The sequence below is a fragment of the Monodelphis domestica genome, chromosome 1 (assembly GCF_027887165.1).
Source record: "Monodelphis domestica isolate mMonDom1 chromosome 1, mMonDom1.pri, whole genome shotgun sequence".
Lineage (NCBI taxonomy): Eukaryota > Metazoa > Chordata > Mammalia > Didelphimorphia > Didelphidae > Monodelphis > Monodelphis domestica.
This window is the reverse complement of record NC_077227.1, coordinates 670,549,181-670,568,343: the sequence shown is the minus strand read 5'-3', so window position 1 is coordinate 670,568,343 and position 19,163 is coordinate 670,549,181. Positions and strand designations below refer to the sequence as shown.

The window sequence follows — 19,163 nt, the reverse complement described above, 5'->3', positions numbered from 1 at the left end:
ATAAATAAAATGTAATACTAATGAGAGACCAAATGCAGCATGTCATCATCCAATATATTAAAGTTTGATGTATATATAGAAGTCCAATGCCATTTGTAGGAGGAACAAGAGGGAAATGGAGATATAGAAGAGACAGGGATCTGTGGTACTAGAGGTACAGCAGAACAGGCATGGAGATTAGAAAGGAAAGATGATGAATAAGTAATAGGAGAAGGGAGATGTACATAAATATATAAAGAGTAACAGGACAAAAATAAAGGGGAAAATGGATAACTAGGGTGCAGATGAAAAAAGGAGAATAGGAGAGAAGAAGAAAGAGGTCAGGGGAGAAAGTGATGGCTAGTCCATTTCCCTTCTTTCTGCCTTCCTTTCCACATTGTGAATTTCTATCTCAATGCTAAGGCTGAGGGAACACTAGATTTGAAATTAAAAGACCCCTATTGGAACCCCAGGTCTGCTATTTACTATTTTATATGATCTTAGTCAAATCCTTTCACCTCTCTGAGCCTCAGATTCTTCTTCCAAAAAAGTTAGATTAAAGTAGATAATCTCTAAGGGCTCTTCCATCTCTGAATCCTATAAAACAATGTTTCTGCATATTGCTAAATCTTGGAAAGCAACAAGAGTTTTATCATTAACAGATAGCCCCCTGTGATAGGCAGTATTGATAAAATAAAACTTAGTTGGAAGTAAAAGGTGGTTGAAAAGGTGGTGTGATATAAAACACTTACATGGGAATGAGAAGACAATTTGTAATCCTCACTCTGCCATGAATTTGCTTTGTGACTGAGTAATTTGTTATATGTATCGATTTCCATTTCTTTACCTACATGAAGTCTAAGAGTTTCTTCCCACTCTAACTATTCATCAGTATAAAAAGTCAAATTGCAAGACTCTTTGACTATAATTATGAATTTCAATTAACATTAAAATAATTTCACTGTATATTTAGACTCATGAGTATAACTTCTATTTCTGTTGAAATTCTAGAATATATTATCTAAAGGATGGTTTGTGAACATTTAGAAAGGGAAGTGATGATCGTTGAGATTATGTGGTTTATTTTAGAAAATTTTAAAACAGGGCATTTATCTGAAAACAGAAACTCTTGTAGCATATAGACTTTAAAAATAAGTCATAGCAGGTAGTAGGTGGTTCAGTGGATAGAGAACCAGGCTTGGAGATGGGAGGTCCTGAGTTCAAATATGACCCAAGATAATACTTCATAGGTGTATGATCCTAGGCAAATCATTTAACTACAATTGCCTAGTCCTTTCTTCTCTTCTGCCTTGAAACTGAAGGTAAGAATTTTAAGAAAATCACATTAGTCTCGCCTCAGTATCAACATAACAGTCGAGAAACTCATGCTATCCTTGTGGACAAGATGGAGAGGTAAAGGCAAGATCATGAATTCTTAAGCTGAGATCTGTGTACTTCTAAAATATTTTGATAACTATATTTTAATTTTGATTGGCTTCCTTTGTCATCCCATATGCTTGATTTTTGTGCTTATAAAAAACATGGTAATCTGATATAATCTTTTAAGAGTGGCAAAAGAGAAATGGAGATGTTAAAAATAGAAGAGGGGGATGAAAATGGGGATGAAAAAACAGAGAAAGGAAAAAAGGATAGGAATGGGATAAAAAAGAAAAGATGATGGAGAAGTAATAGGAAAAGTGAAATAGGCATGAACAATAAAATGAAGGGTGCCCATAGGCTTCACTTGACTTCTACAAGGGTCTGTGATACACGAAAAATGAAAAATTCCTCTTCTACATTGAATTAATATGCAATTATTTGGATTTCGAATTAGCTGAATGACTGAACATGAAAAGGAGTCTTCAGTAGGCTGATGTCATTATAGAGGTGAGTGTCTAGAACAGTGCTCTTGTTTTCAACTGTTGGGGTATCTATTAGATAGAACTTAGACTTGTCCTTGATTTCAGAGGGAAGAAATAGCAATAATGTGTCAAAGCTTCAATGATGCAAACTTCGTCTCCATGTGAAAAAAAGTAAAAACATATGAATGATAAAAGTGGAATGAGCTGTCTCAGAGGGTAATGAGTTCCTCCATTTGTAGATCTAAAAGTCAATCAATTGACCCATCCCTTTCCAGCCTTACTTGCTAAATCTTGGAACACTAGCTCACCAAAGTTGTGGTTCTTGGGATCAAAGGACAGACTCTGGGAGACTGCTCTTAACATTGCAGTGTATGATTTCTCCACCAGTGTACTTCCATCACCCAACATTTAACCAGTTGATTCAATTAATTCATTAGGAAAGACAGTAATTCAAATGGCATAGAAAGAATAAAAGTTAAAAGGCAAGTCCCCCTAAAACAAACAACTGAATGCTCATTCTCCCACAGATACACAGTGGGGAGATACTGAACTATAACAGTGGTTTGGAGGAACATGACCAAGATAACATAACTCTTTAAGAGCAGGGACACCTTTCCTTTTGGGAGATGGTGAAGGACTCCATTACTAGGCTAACCTGGTGTCTTGCAGGGCATGAAATCTGTACCGGGTGGAAGGTTCTGTGAACTTGCTCCTTGCAGACCGAAGCATCTCCTCTGCCTGGACCAGTTTACTAACTGGCTGCTGGACACAGCTGCTGCCAAACTGGGCTCGTCAAGTTGCTTGTTCCATGAACTCTGAGTGGAGTGTGGTGTTTCTGATAGGCTAGTCTCTCTAGGAATACTCTTCCATTAGCAGGTGTAATCATTACCACCTCAATTTTCTGTCTTGGCTGGGTGTCATGGCATTCTTTCAACACAGTATAACTCTTATCCCATGATGCGTAGACATCTCTTCTCTTCAACTCTCTTAAGGCTGTGACTTTGAGTTTTGTCACCTCTGGATAGGAGATGGGAGAAGTTTAGCCTTTCTTATTTAATAATTCAGAACCAGAATCCCTCTGTGAGGGGCCCCAGTCTTACTTTTGGGGACTAGCCAGTCACATTTCTCAGATTCTTTCTAGAGTCTTATGCAGATGAGTGACTAGGGACAAAGATACCGAGGCAGCCTGTGCTCTAGGACAAGTTTATGGTCTTGGCTGGCTTTTTCATATGCAGTTAAACTTTAAAAAGCCTCAGATCCTTTCTAAGACATAGAATGCTTCTTTCACTCTTGAAAGGGATCTCAATGCCTTTGTCTTTGACACTTTCAACTTTCACCTTTTCTCCAACCTAATAGAAATGTGCCTTTACATAATCACTCAACAGACATTTATTAAGCTCTTGCTATATTGTAGGTATTGTGATTGGCACTAAGGATACAGACAAAGGTAAAATAGTTCCTGAATGGAAGAAGTTTATATTCTTTTGTGTGAAACAATATGTAAATGCATAAATACATACTATATTTCACACACGTACACAATACATATATGTATATGCACACACATATGAACATGTATACATATATGTAAATTACTGTTCTTTTAAAGCTTTTTTCACTTGGAGTAATTTAATCGAAAGGGACAGAAAAATTAATTTTGAGAAAGGGAAATTATTGGACTAAACTATTAAAGGACATAAGTTATTGCTACTTTTATAGATGTTCATTTTGATGCCTGAAAGGAGCAGGAAAATAAATTTGGTTGAATAAAACTTTCTAAATATGTGGATGAAGAACAGTTTTCAGAGAGGATCTGAGCAATTTGGGAAGGAAGCAAAAATACCAAGATAAATCACCTTATTAAAGATATAAGATAATGCCTGATTTGAATCAAACAGTTTGAGTGAGTGCTGAGTAGGATAAATATATTTTCCCTCAATAGGGTCTACTCTTGTAATCTGAGGGAATCTGAAATATAACCACATAAGAAGTGGTCTTTCTCTGAGAACCTAAACCCACCAGAATGACTGTAGGGAGCTAAACGGAAGAACAAGTAGGTATCTACAATGCCTAGGTGAGAGGTGGGAGGCTCCTACCTCCATGGTGGGTGCCATTGATGCTACTTGTGTTATAAAGTAATTTCAGGGAAGCATTGATCTGAGGAGACCTGGGAAGATCTCCTATCAGAGATGTTGCTTGAGCTGAGCTTTGAAGGAAGAGAAGGATTCTGAGAAGCAAACGTTCTTACTTTTGCTTCTTAGAACAATATTGTCTAGAGAGAGCATTCCAGAGATAGAGGATGGCTTTTTGCAAAGAAGCAAGGATTAGCAAGCAAGCCAGTTTGTCTGGGAAGGAGAGTGCATGAAGAACATAATTACCCTGAAAAAGTAGATTGGAGTCCGGAAAATATTTCTCCTATATTTCTGGCTTATATATCTCAAATCTCAGACATTTTTATATTTACTAATAATACTAAACAAACACGTGTGTGCACGTGTAAATAAAAAGCACTTTTTTGGGGAGGGATGTAGGAAGGTAGAAGCACTAGTATTTAGGGAGATCAGGAGAGATTAAGAAAGACCTCATGTTGAAGATGGCTTTAGGAGGAAGGGAATGATTATATGCATACTCTGTACCAAGCACTGGGCTAATCATTTTACAAATATTATCTTATAGGAGACAGCAATCCTAAGAGGTAGGTGATATTATGCTCCTCATTTTACAGGTCAGAAAACTGATGTAGACAGTTTTAAGTGACTTGCCTAGGGTCACACGACTAGTAAGTCTCTGAGGTTGGATTTGATCTTCCTGATTCCAAGTCCAATATTCTATCCGCTGTGTCACCCAACTGTCTCTTCAAGTTTGTTTTAAAGGAACCTAGAGATTCTAAGAGGCAAAAATGAAGAGACAATGAATCCAGGCATGGGGGACAACCTTGCAAAGGCACGGATGTGGGAAATGGGATATAGCATGTGGGGAATAAAAAGAAGACCATCTTCAGTTGTACCAAATAGTGTGTGAAGGAGAATCCCATATAAGACTGGAAAAGTAGTTTGGATTCAGGTTGTGGAGGGTTTGTTTGGATTTCATTGTTGAGGTAATAGGGAACCATTGGAGTTTTTGAATAGGGAGTAACACCTGTGCCTTAAGAATGCTGCTTTGCAGGAGAAGACTTGAATGTGGGAGAACAATTAGAAGAATCTTGTAACTGAGCAGGCAAGAAGTGTTCAGACCTTGACTAGAATTGCAACCATGGGAGGGGACAGTAAAGGAAGGATATAAGAGATGTAGGAGCAAATTTGATAAGGCTTGGTAACTGTTTATGTGGGTAAGAGAGAGTGAGGAATTGAGGATGACTCAAGTTGTTAACCCAGGAGACTGGATAATCTGGAAGGATGATGGTGCTGGGGACAGAAATGGGATGTTTGGAAAAGGGGATAGTTTTATGTTTTTGTTTTGGTAGTAATGGAGAGTGGAATAGAGAAGGTAATGAGTTTTATTTTGTGTAGTTTGAAATGTTCTAAGTCAAGCAATGGCTGGATGATTCTTTGTCAGCTCTTTTGCAAAAATGAATCCAACTCTTATATTTTATGATTTGGTTCTTCAAATATGCCAGGACGCAGAGCTGCATCAGATTTAAGCTCCTTATAATTCCCCAAAGCAGCACAATGCCTTGCACATAATGAATGAGCCCTTGGTAAATCTTGACTGATTTTTCTGTAGTGCCAATTATCAATGATTTTTTATTTAAACACAAGCACATATTTACATAATTATTCAGGACATTTTATAACTGGAGCCCTCTTAAGAGTCAAATTTAAAGCACATTTTGAGGGAGAGTGAGACAGGAATAAATTTGTGATAAAAACAGGTTGAACAAGCTTTGCTTAGAAACTGTTTTGATTCCTTATTAACCTCAAAATTTTTGCCCAATTTTTTGGGTCCCCAAGAACTTGAAAACTAAACAAATAAATGAACACTGAAGGAATCAAATGAAAAAGTATTATTTTCAATAATAATGGTGTTAACATGTTATTATAATGCTTTAAGGAATATAAAGCTCTTTTTCTCATAATAACTCTATGAGTTTAAGTAGAGAAAATATTATTATCATTTCATGGATGAAAAAGCTGAAGCTTTTCCAAAAGATGTGTAAACTAATCATGGCAGAATAAAGGGTTCAACTCAACATTTATAGTTCCAACCTATATAATTCATTAGGGGTAAGTAGGTGGCACAGTGAATAGAGCACTGGGATTAGGAGGACTCATTGTTGTGAGTTTAAATCTGGCCTCAGATACTAGCTGCATGACCCTGGACACATCATTTAACTTTTTGCCTCAGTTCTTCATTTGTAAAATGAGCTAGAGGAGGAAATTGCAAACCAATGTAATATCTGTAACAAGAAAATCCTAAATGGGATCATGGAGAGTCAGAAATGACTGAACTATTAAAGTAATTTGTTATATAAAGAATAGAAAAAATCTCAAATGAATTAGCTTTTGTATATTGGAGAATGTGGTAGAGAATGTATATTTATATATACTCATAAATGCATGCATATGTGTATATACATAGATACAAATAAGGACAAAGAGATATTCATAGGGTAAAATACTTCCCTGGTTTTTGAAACTATATATCACTGTCCTTCATTCAGATAGAATAGGAGTCCTGAAGACAGCCTTTAGTATTACTGAATCCTGCTGGTAAATGTCCTTATGTTCATATGAATATGCCCCATCACTACGCAGTAGGATCTTATATTAAGGAAGAACCATATGCTTTCATCCCCATTTTCTATTTCCATATCTAAATTACATTCTGAACTGCTGAAGCCTACAAATTTTCAATGCTATAAATGCATTACACTGACCACTGTGGCTGAATTAAATAAAACCAATTGTCTTAGGTGGACAAAATGTATGGATTGGTCTCCTCCCAACTAGCGTATTCCTGCTTAAATTGCTGTAAAGGTGCATTTCATTGTCATCTGTTTTCTAAGCCCTTGCTGGCAGGGTGTTCTAAATGGGAACACCTAAACTTCAATTTAATTCATTTATTAAATTTCTAGAATGTGCAAGGCATTGCATTGGAGATATAAAGACATTTTAAAAAATGGCAGACTCCCTGCCCATGAAGAACTTACTATATTCTTCAAAAGAGATGGGGTATTGGTTATATGTTTTGGGGTTTGGGATTTTATAAGATTATTCACTTACAACAATGAACAATATGAAAATATGTTTTGCATGATAATACACGTATAACACAGATCAAATTGTTTGCCAGCTCTAGGAGAGAGAAGGGAGAGAGAAGAGGGAAGGAGACAAAATTGATCATATAACTTCAGAGAACTTATGTGGAAATGTGTTAATATATGTAAATAGTAAATAAAATAAAGGAAATTTTCCAAACAAAAGAGACGGGGATACAGCATATACACAGATGATTAAAATACAAAGTAGAGGATGATGGAGGAAAAAGAAATCTAGCAAGACCCTCTGGAAATATGGGGAGGCTACAGTCACTTCTAGAAAAGATCAGAAAAAATAGTTGCAAAGTGGATCTTTGGACAAATAGAAATTGGCCATATTTTAATAACTTCTAATGGACTTTGCCACTGACTGTTATTAATGTTGGAGCCTTTGATAATACCTTTGGTTCTGCCAAGCCCAGTGGGCACTCCTATGTTAGAATACCTGTTCACCTAAACTCAGGAAAGAATAAACACAAAATAAACAGGTTCTGTGTACCCATGGAAGCACAGTGGGGCCAGGTGAGAGAAAGATAGTCATCCTTCTCCATATCCAGGCAGCTTCACTTGATGCTATAGGATAGAAAGTAAAGGATAGATGTATTATCTCTTTTACATGCACATCAGACTTCATAGTCCATTAGAAAACTTTTCATCATCATGCTGTACAACCTCCTAGCCATTCATGACTGGAAGTAAGACTAGCAAAAACTCTACATGTTTGGATTATAAACAAGAAGACAATAAATACCTAAATTTCAGAGACTGAGCTCTCATTACTCACTTCTCCTCCCCTATTATATTGGTATTGGAATTTTTGCCAGAAATTAAAATCTAGCTCACCTGCCTACAAGTTATTTAAAACAAACAACCAAATAAAAACAATTTTCTCTTGCTTTAGAAAAATCATTACATTTTTCTAGCTATAGTAATAAAGAGAGAGAAAAAGAGACAGAGAGAGGGAAAGACAAGAGAGCACATTTTCATTGCTTTATACAAGTAAGAGAAGTGAAGAGATTCCACATAATTTTCTGATCCAGACACAGATAAAGTAATGATCCAAGTAGCCACTCAAGTACCCAATACTTGAGTAGTGGTCCAAATTTTCTTTACTCATCTTTATAACTTCACAGTCTAGCCAAAATATATCTGGAGTGTTAAATGTCTGATAAGAAAGAATGTAAACTGAAAAGAAGATTACGATAGAAAACTGTCTCTGTGCTAGATGCCATATAGAATAATTACAAAGAAGAGTAGAAATACACAGAAACTCACAGGAGACAAGAATCAAAAAAGAACTGAGCAATCAAATCCTTGAACTCAGTGTCAAATGTTTTCCAATATTTTTCCTATATCTATTAATGTAATCATATTGTTTCACACGTATTTGTTTTTTAATAATTATGTTAATAGTTTTCCCAGTGTTGAACCATCTTTGAATCTCTAGTATAACTCCAATTTGATCATAAGAAATAATTAATATTCATTAGTGATGTTAGTCTATAATTTTCTTTCTGCATTTTACCCCTATCTATTGTAGATATTAGGACTACATCTTCCTATTAAGGAAGTTTTTTCCTCAATTTTCAGAATAATTTGTATAATATTTGGATTAATTTTTTTGTTAAATATCTGATTAAGTTTACTGTTTAACATATGGACCCTTTTATTCCATCTATTTCTGGATGCTTTTCCTGCTCCCTCTCAGCTCTAGGATTTTCCCTTTGTTTATCTTTAATTTATTTGATATATATCTTATTTGTATGTAGTGGTTTGCATTTTATTTCCCACACTGGACGGTAAATGCCCTGAAAATAGAAATAGTCTTGAGCTTTTCTTTCTAGTTCAATGTTAGTACAGTGCCTATCACAGAATTGGCAATGAATAAATGTTTATCAACTGATTTAACCACTACATGAGTTGAGATATGAAGGGAGAGATTTTTGTTGGTAGTTCTCTATGGATTCTTTTGACTGATGCTTTGTTGTCTATATCCAGAGATTCTTGACAGTTTCCTTATGTTATTTCATACATCATAGAATTCAAGATTTACTTGTTTTTTAATTTGTTGATTTTTGGGGGGAGACCTTTAATTTTCAAGTTATCTCTGCACATGTTCTTTTCAAGTTTAGTTATTTTAGCTTTTAAAAAAATCATGTGTAATTTTAGTGTTGTTGTCTTTCCTACTTTTTCATCTAGATTTTCTTCCATTCAGTATTTTTGTGAGCCAAAACTGTTCAAGCTTCCCTCATTGATTGTACTTTCTTAGATAAATCTTCCATCTTATATTTGGTATTTCCTAATCTATTAATTATAAAGAGCTTATTTCTGCTCTTTAATAGCTTAAATTCTTGATATTTTAATTCCAAACTTCTCTTTAATGAGTTTTATTTTTCTTTTGAATTACTCAAATTTCTTGCCATTACACTTACTAGAGAAGCTACAGCAATATTCCTTTTATGAGGTATTATTGGTTTATTATCCTTATTGTCCTACTAGTTTTGAATAACAGTAACAATAACTTGAATAACAGCCACGTCTGGTAGATTTGATTTACAAAAAAAGATAAAAATGTGCTGATTAGCCCTTAGACATCCTTGGCCAGGCCAGTGTCATAAAAAGTCTATGACATTTCCTCTACTTCCTTCTGAAGAAGAAGCTGGGGTCACAATAACAAATGACAACAATAGCATTTGCAATAGTAGGTTGGTAAAGAAACGTCAATTTGCTTCCTTGAATTATCCAAGATTTTATTTTTTTTCAATTTGTTGTCCCTGAGCTATATATTCTGACACATTTTCTGATTCTTTTCCCCCTCTACACTGAAATCATGGAGTATTTATTCAGTGTTAAAAATCACCAAGTATCCAGGATTATGTTAGCTAATTGTGTGAGTTACTTTCTAGAGTTTTGCTACTTGTTTACAGATACTTGCTACAACAGATATGGTTGCGTATATGGCAGTTTTTTTTTTGTGGTAGTCTGTTTTGGGGGCTGATGGAGAGCATTTCACAGCAAAATAATCAACTATCCCATGAAATGAGCCTTATTGTCTTTGAAAATACAATGAAGCTGGTTTTTGTCAATTCCTATCTTTCTATTTTAGTTGAATACAATTTTAATTTTAATTTAGAGCAAAAGTATCATCCCAGTACTACATAAGAATGGAGAGGGGGAGGTTCCCCCATGCCCCAATTAATAACAGAAAATGTATACATCTTAATAGACTCAATCAATCAATCAATAAAAGTAAACTATATATTAATAAGTCCTTAGTTAATTAGAAAGTCTTATGGGGGCTTTGAGGATGCTAAAAAAGGAAATATCTTATAAATGGTTAAAGATGAAGCTGTATCTCTTGGGCTACATTTAAAAACAGCATGCAAGTTGGAAGCCGGTCAGTTGAATAGAAAAGGACTCAATACAGAAGCTGGCAATTTCAGACCCTTGAGAGGGAATATTTTTTCTGTCTTCTCACTTTTCAAAGTAATTCAGAGTTTATCATATATCATATACCTGGAAGAGGCAAGAGTGACAACTTTTAGGATGAAGGATTCTCTCTTTCCAGCTTGAATCTCTTAAAATACATACCTATGATCCTTTTATACACTTGCCTATTTTGTGTCACAGTCATTTGTGTAAGTGCCAACTCCCCGACTAATTTATAAACTCCTTAAGGCCAAGGTTATGCCCTATTTATTTCCTTCATAACCTAACACAGTGAGTTGAATAACAAGTATGTAATAAAGGCTATTTGAATTGAACAGAATCAAACTGAATCAGTATAACATGTCCTTTGTAGTTTCCTTTTCTATTCCTCCATTCCATATGTCTCTAGTCATTTCCCCAGCTAGATCACTTACATGAATCTCATTGGATCTTTGTTAGAGCCTAATGGGGGAGAAGAGCCCCAAAGGTTCACAGCAGAGGCCAAGGGTCCCTCAGGTAGGAGCGAGAAATAAAGACCAGAGAGATTAGAATCTTTGGGGTCAGAAGGGCTGCAGAGCTGATAACTACTACCAGCCAAGTTTATTGAATAGGGGAAGGGTTTATAAAGGGAAAAAAATCACAGGAATGAAGGAGCAGGGGGGAGCAGGAGTACTTGTGGGGTTCAGCAAGTTCATGGTTAAATGGGTACAAAAACATATTCTTTCTCAAGATTGTTTTTCCAGCCATTTGTGCCACTTCCTAAGATATTTAGCCTACTGGGATAGGGGAGATATTCACATTCCAATCTTTGTCTTTAGACCTGGAATATTATTTCCAAAGTTTGGACCTTTGCCTAATTTCTTAGGTCCCAAACTTGGTTTATCTCTGTCAGATCTTCACAACACCCATTTGAGAGAAATTCTTATTTCTATGTCAAGAAAAACTTGACAGATCTGTGATTTAGTCATTGTGAGCATCTCCACTCTCTAGGGGGACTGCAGTTCTTCTGTAACTTAGTAGATGGCTTTCAAGAGTTGTTGAGACCTAAAATTTCATTACACTGAAGCCGACCTGGTGATGAGTTTCTCTAATGAGCTAGGCTGGTTTGCAGGCAAAACAAAACAAACAAAAATAATATGTTATCAGGGCTCTTCCATAAGACCCTGCTATAAATTCAATTGGGATGAGCCCAAGGGATATATTTGCAGTCATTAAAATTCCCAAAGTACACAGTTTAATGTGAGCACTATAGCAGCAGGGAAATTGGTTTTGTTTTGGAAACCATAGCAGAAGAAAAGTGCTGAAAACAATAGAGGACCCACGGTGCTTTGTTTTAAAGTTTTATGATATAGCATATTTCTAATAAAACCTGTAGAGAGATTTGAGTTTAGGACTTGGGGAACAGGCTTTAAGTAGGATTATTCCAAGGAGAAAGGAGGGTTATTCCACCTGCCTCATGCTTTTCATTTAGACACAAAGAGGTTTAACATCTATTAGGAGGGGAATAGATCAAAATGTCTATTTTGGGGGGAAAGGGACTATTTCTGAATGTGAGGAACTCCCTCCACTAATGCAGATTTAAAAGTGGTCTCTAAATTATAGCCAGATATATAACTATATGTACATATAAATACGTATAAATAAGTTTCATGGGACTTGAGAAGTTATATGAATTCCTTTGAGATGCTATATGACTTGCTCATAGTCACATAGCTGCTATTTGCCACAGGAAGACCTTGAACCCAGGTCCTCATGACTCTATGGCCAGCTGTGTCAGAGTCAGATAGAAATGGATCCCTGAGGACATATTGGCTTAAAACCACAAATTACCATTATCTATGTTGTATTTTTTAATTTATTTTGTGAAACATCGTCTAATTATATTTAAAAAATCTTTACATTCTGTCTTAAACAATACTGTGTATAGGTTCTAAGACAGAAGAACAGTGAATATTAGGCAATGGGGGTAAAGTGACTTGCCCAGGGCCACATAGCTAGGGAGGTCATGAGGCCAAATTTGAATCCATGACCTCCTGTTTCTATGCCTGACTCTCAGTCCACACTGAGCCACCTAGTTGCCCATCCAATTACATTTTAATCTAATACTTGGTGCACTTAAGCATATTGTAGGTCAACTCAAAAAAACCTTTTAAAATTATTTTATGAGTGAGTTTTTGGTGTGAAGAATAAGACTCAGCAGTGCTTTCTAAAAAAAGAAAACTGTGAATGCTGGAGTGAGGAAGCCCACATTTATATGACCTAAAAGCCTGTTATAATGAAAGGGAGATAGGTAGAGGTATATTAGCTCCAAAGATCCAGAATAAAAAGGGCATGAAAAGAAAAGGAACCAGTGCCATTTGCTCATATGAATAAAAGGAAGGCATTTTGGAGTGGTTCAAGAATAGCAAGACAGAGACCAGGGAAAATATGGAGGGAAATAAAGAAAACAGATTTCAGATGATGGTGTCAAAAAAAGAAAAAAAAACTGAATAAAAGTGGATAAAGATGAACAAAAAGTACAACAAAGAAATATCAAGGTGACGATTAGCTTAGACTAAGGAAAGAGAAGATGGCAATCTTGCTTCAGAGAAGACAGCTTGGAGATCAAGGGAAAGAGGGAAATCGAGCAAAAAAGAAGCTATCTGGAAAGTAATGCAGATAAAGACAGAAGAGTAAGAATGATCATCCATCTTCAATAGAATTTGAACCCCATAAGGAGGAAAGGAAGACACAGAGATACATCTAAATGGAAGAGATCTAGAAGAAGGAGTTCAAAGAAGGACTTGAAGTATTAATGAAAAAAAAGAGAGAGAAGAATTAAGACTTGTGAAGGTCTCAAAGAACACTAAAGCTTTTCAGTAAATGTATCATAGCAAAAGATTTGTAACCAATTAGCTGTGATTATGGAAGGGAGGCAGACAGTAAGTAGAAAAACCTCAGCTATCATACCTGAAATTTGAGGCAGCTAATTCAAAGGAAGAAAAAAAAATCTTTAACTTAAGACTAAAGAAGCTAGAATAATAGCAACTTGAAGATCAAATAAGATTCTGTGAAGCTTTTGGAAAATTAGAAAATGCTTTAAAATTGCAAGATGCTAGTGGATAATCATTCCAAAGAATCTGAGCATTGGTTTTCCTCTTTTCACAGCCACATCAACAGCATTGTATTATGAATTCCATCTTCTGTAAACAATTTTTCCTGGTTCCCCTTAATATTAGAGCCTTCTTTCTGAAGTTCCTAGATATATTTTACTTGCACATGTTTGTTTGCATGTTGTCTGCCCCTCTCTTATACTCCCAATTAGGCTTTAAGCTCCTTAAGAGCAGATATTGTTTTTGCCTTCCTTTTTTTTCTCCAGAACTTTTATCACAGTGCCTAATGCATAGTAGGAGCTTAATGGATACTCATCCAATCCAAATCAAACATGCATGCCTGGTATACAACGACAAAGCAAAAAAACTTCAAACCAAAAAACCCAGCATCCTCTTTCTCCCCAAAACCATTCTTCCCTTTAAAGAGCTTAGGTGGCACAGTTGATTTGTCTTCCTGAGTTAAAATTCTGTCTCAGATACTTATTAGCTATGTCAACCTGGGCAAGTCCCTTAATCCTGTTTGCCTTAGTTCCTCTTTCCTGAAAAAAGAGCTGGAGAAGGAAATGACAGACCACTACAAGATGCCAAGATAACCCCAGATGGAGTCACAAAGAGGCAGATGCCAGAATAAGCATGCCATTTAGAATACTAATTTGAGGGGAGAGAGTATTAAAACTAGGGAGCTCATGAAAGCCTTCCCTGAGGAATTGGCATATCAATTGATCCTTGAAGAAAGCTAAGAATTCAAAAGTGAGGGAGGAATACTCTCCAGGCATTGCGAACAGTACAGTCAAAGGCATATAGATGAAGCAGAAGACCAAATGAAGTTTCATCAAGTTTCATCAAGTTTATTGGTCTGACTGAATGAAACAATGCATAAAAAGGCATTTACCATGTGTTAATCACTGAGATAATTATTGGGAGTATAAATAATGAATCTTTAAAATTAATATTTTCCCCAGTTACATGTAAAAACAATTTTTTTGACTTAATTTTGTCTTAAAACTTCTCCCTTCTCTCTTCTTCCTTCTTTATTCCCCTACACCTCTGCCTGAGATGGTAAATAATCTGATAGTTTTTCATTTGCAGTCATGTAAAACATTTTTCCATATTAGGCATTTTGTGAAAGAGACCACAAACAAAAAAAATGGAGAAAGAAAGGAAAATGTAGTATGTGTTGGTCTGTATTCATGATCTATCAGTTCTTTCTGTGGTGGCAGATGATATCTTCATCATGAGTCTTTGAGATTCTCTTGGATCACTATATTGCTGAGAAGAACTAGTGCATTCATGGTAGTTCATCAAACAACATTGCTGTTACTATGTTCAATGTTTTTCTGGTTCTGCACACTTTACTTTGCATCACTTCCTGTAAGTGCAGGTTTTTCTGAAATCCTGCTCATCATTTCTTATAGTACAATAGCATTCCATTTCAATTATATATCACAGTTCGTTAAGCCATTCTCCCAACCAAGTAGTAAAATTGAGAAAGACTCTCTTTACCTTCCTCAGGACTGTGGTTTTCATGAGTATTCTAAGTAAAAGAAGTTGTGGGGACAGTGGCACAGACCTGAGATGGGAAGAGCTTGTTGGCACATTTAATAAGCAAATTGTGCATCTGCTTTTCTCTGGAGTAAGTTCATATTGAACTAATATGTCATGTTCTTTCCCTAAAGTCCTATAGCTTTAGTGTGAATATAGTAGGGGAATTGGATTTTTCCCTCAAGAATAGTTGGAAGGATATGGATGGATAGTGCCAAAATTACTTGTTGGTGGAGTGAATTGTAATTTACATGTGATTCCACTACACAGAAATTGATCAAATGTTCATTTATATAGTTGGAGGCACTAGAAGGAAAATGTAAGGATTCTTTCCCCCTCCTCACTCCCCATTTGTACTTGCTGGTTGGGTGTCTTGGAGGGCAGATTAATAGTACTTTGAGGGTCTGTACTCTTAAATGTGAATGAGGTTAATGAGCACCACTGGTTAGTCAATACACATTATTAAGTATCCATAAAGTGCCAGGCACTGTGCTAAGACTCATGTGTGTGAGATCTAAAATAGTGATGCCCATAAACTGTTAGATTTAAAATGGTTGATGTCTTAAACTGTAGTGAGTTAAAATGATGATAGATATAAATTGTGATAGATATAAGGGAGGGTGAGTAAATTTGACTGCAGAAAATATGTTTCACTACAGTGTCTTGGTTTTTAAATCAAATATAAGGTGGTTGCCAGGGAAATATTCCCAATTATTCAAATACCCAAGTCAACTGGGTTTTATAGAGATTTTAATTAATACAAATGTGGAATTAAAGAAAAGAGAGAAAGAGAGAAAAAAGGAAATAAGTATGAAGGGCCTTAAACCAACATGGCCTAGACCTGAGTCTTAAGAGAGAGAGAGATAAGTCAGTCAGTCTTTTAACACTCACCACAAGGTCTGCCTAAGCAAGGATTCTAGTGACACCAGGCCAGCTCCATCTCAGCTGACTTCACCAGAGAGCCTTCCAGCCAGAGACTGTTCCAAAAGGCCTCTCTCCAGAGCCTCCAGAGGGACAGAGTCCCCTCAGAGGAGCTCCAGCGAGACCTCCTTAGAGATTGTCCTCCAAGAGCTTCCCTTCTCCAGAGCCTCTCTCAAGAGATTCTTCCCAAGTGATCCTCATCAGAGATCCTCCAAAAGGATATCTCCTCAAGAGATTCTGCTCTTTCTTATATAGGGGTTTTTCTCCCATGTCACCTCCCCTAAGTCCCTACATCTACCAACTGTAGATGCTTTCCAAAGGACTGCCCATCTAAATTCCTGCTAAGTCAACCAATCTCCTCAGTAAGTCTGAACGAGAGAAAACACACCTGAGTCAACTAATCTCATCAAGAGAAAACTTGCCCAACCCTTTTAGGTACCTAGCATCCCATTGTATCAATTCTAAAAATGGGCCTGGCTCAAAGAACTCCTTGCCTTATTATAAGCATGGATCCAAGGACTTTCTTTTGTTTAGCAAGGAGTTTTCTCCCCTAAAGCAGTCTTAAGTACGGTTGGAGTAGAGGTCCTCCCATTTCTGATCCTGGCGATTTCTCACATCAAAATGGGGAATGTTTCTCAGTAGGGAATTTGTTCCAATTAAGAATTCCCCGATGGGGAAATTTTTAACATTCACAAATCTGAGAGATTTCAAGATTTACATGTGTCACTTCTTATAGGAAAGAATTACATTCCCGCAACCTAAACCACTACTAAAGATAGTCACTACTTTCAAGGAGCTTATAGTCCAATGGGGGGAAATATGCAAATAACTATGTACAAATTATATAAAGTTTAAACTTGAGATATTCAACAAAAAGTAGGCATTAGAATTAAGGAGGATCAGGAAAGGCTTTCTTTAGAAGGTTGGATTTTGGGGGCAGCTGAGCGGCTCAGTGGATTGAGAGTCAGACCCAGGGATAGGAGGTCCTGGATTCAAATCTGGCCTCAGACACTTCCTAGCTGTGTGACCCTGGGCAAGTTACTTGACCCCCATTGCCTAGCCCTTACCACTCTTCTGCCTTAGAACCAATATACAGTGTTGATTCTAAGGCGGAAGGTAAGGGTTTAAAAAAATGAAGGTTGGATTTTAGTTGGAACTTGAAAGAAGTCAGGAAAACTAGGAGATGGAGAAGGAGGTGAGAATTACAGGTATGAGGGACAGTTAATGAAAATGTCTGGAGTTGGGAGATGGAGTGTTTTGAGCTTTGAACAGCATGGAGGCCAGTGTCACTAGATTACAAAGTATATTGGGGAAGGGGGGTTGTCAAGGGGCCAGCATGTTTGAGAAGGACTGAGTGGAACAAGGAAGTCGGCCACAAGTTCAAAGTTTACTAAGAATCCATTCCAACATTTATAGAAAAGTTTTTTCTAACAACTAAAAAAAAAAACCACTACATCATCATTGACCAATCATAAGCTCTTAAGCATTACATCATTCTAAGGAGTGCTTGTGAAAAGAATTTAACCAAAACATTTCTAAGTCATTTTATTCAAACCCAAGCAACTAAGGAATATTGACAATAACTTGAAGATATATAGGAATTAGGGTAAAAGAAAGTCTGGGTCATTTGGCCATGATAGTACAGAAGCTTCTTTGGTTAACAAAATCATGAACAGCTCAAAGACGATTATGAAGGAGGCTTTTAGGAGATGCCTATATTTTGGTTATAACGAGAAAATACTTTTGAGCCGCTGTTTTGGGATCTCAGCCTTGCCACGAGAACATAGGCAAACTCACAAGTATGTCTTTTATGGCTGCTTTTCAAAAGTCTTTAGGTTTATTCATATATCCTCACAGGGATGGAGTGTAAGGTTTAAAAAGGCAGGAAAGACACCAGCATTCTGTCCTTAAGAGTCAGCTTCTAGACACAATTAGCTCTAAGCAAAGGCAGTTACTGAAATGGCAAGACACGAATAATAGCAACCAAACATTTTCTACCTAAATCCAGAACACCCTTTTACAACTACACATGGGAACACAAATGGGCAAAACAACTCCTACCTTTGGCACCGTAGGGTCCTGCTGTCCTTTCCCTTTATTGTAGAGTCCTCATACAGCTCTCCCTGCGTGAAGTTCCTCTGATGGGCAGCTCACTTAGCTTTGTTTGCTGAAAACATTCAGGATAATTCTATTAGTGGGGTGATATGTATTTCATTCTGTTCTTGCATTCTGGTTTTGGTCTCTTCTGTAGGTCTCTGCATTTTGAAGGTTATTCATTCTACATTTTTTGGAGATTATGAGTATTTGCACAGCAATATCTCTACAGGTGTTGCTCTTAAATTTTTATGGCTCAGTGTTATATTCAGGTGATTGTGGGCAACAGTTTTTTTTCATTTTTTATTCTTTTGAAAATTTTATTTAGCCAATTTTGACCATTATTCCTTGGTTACAAGAATCTTATTCTTTTCCTCCCTCCCCCCGTCCTTTTCCATAGCTGACACACAATTCCACTGGATATTGCATGTGTCCTTAATCAGAATCTATTTCCATGTTGTTGATATTTGCTCTAGGGTGATCATTTAGAGTCTACACCCCCAGTCATATCCCCATTGACCTATGTAATCAAGCAGTTGTTTTTCTTCGGTGTTTCTACTCCCAGTTTTTCTTTTGAATGTGGATAGTGTTCTTTCTCATCGATCCCTGGGGATTGTTCAGGATCACTGCATTTGGGCAATAGTTTTGTCTGTGATAATGCTTTGTTTCCAGTGTCACTTTAAATTCAATGATATTTCATTTTCCCAATTACATGTAACAACAATTTTCATCATGTTTTCTGAAATGGTAAAATCCACATTGTCTCCCTTTCCTTTCCTCCATTTCAGAGATGGTAAGTCATTTGATCTGGGTTATATATGTATTATCATGCAAAATATACTTCCCTATTGGTCATTGTTGAAGGGAATACTCACATAAAACCCAAACCACAAAATAAAAATGTGAATAAACTCATATGAAAGACAGTATATTTTGATCTGCATCTGACTTGATCAGATCATTCTTTGGAGTAGTTGAAATCTTAAG

The 19,163-nt window shown here is 36.4% G+C and overlaps 1 protein-coding gene across 1 annotated transcript in view; it reads right to left on the bottom strand.

The window, feature by feature from the left end:
• The window catches only part of THUMPD2 (THUMP domain containing 2), a 275,888-nt gene that overhangs the window by 121,126 nt on the left and 135,599 nt on the right, over nucleotides 1-19,163 (bottom strand). The window contains exon 2 of the mRNA XM_007476992.3: nucleotides 18,144-18,249. The gene's annotated coding sequence lies outside the window, so the exon portion shown is untranslated. The remainder of the gene's footprint in view (nucleotides 1-18,143; nucleotides 18,250-19,163) is intronic.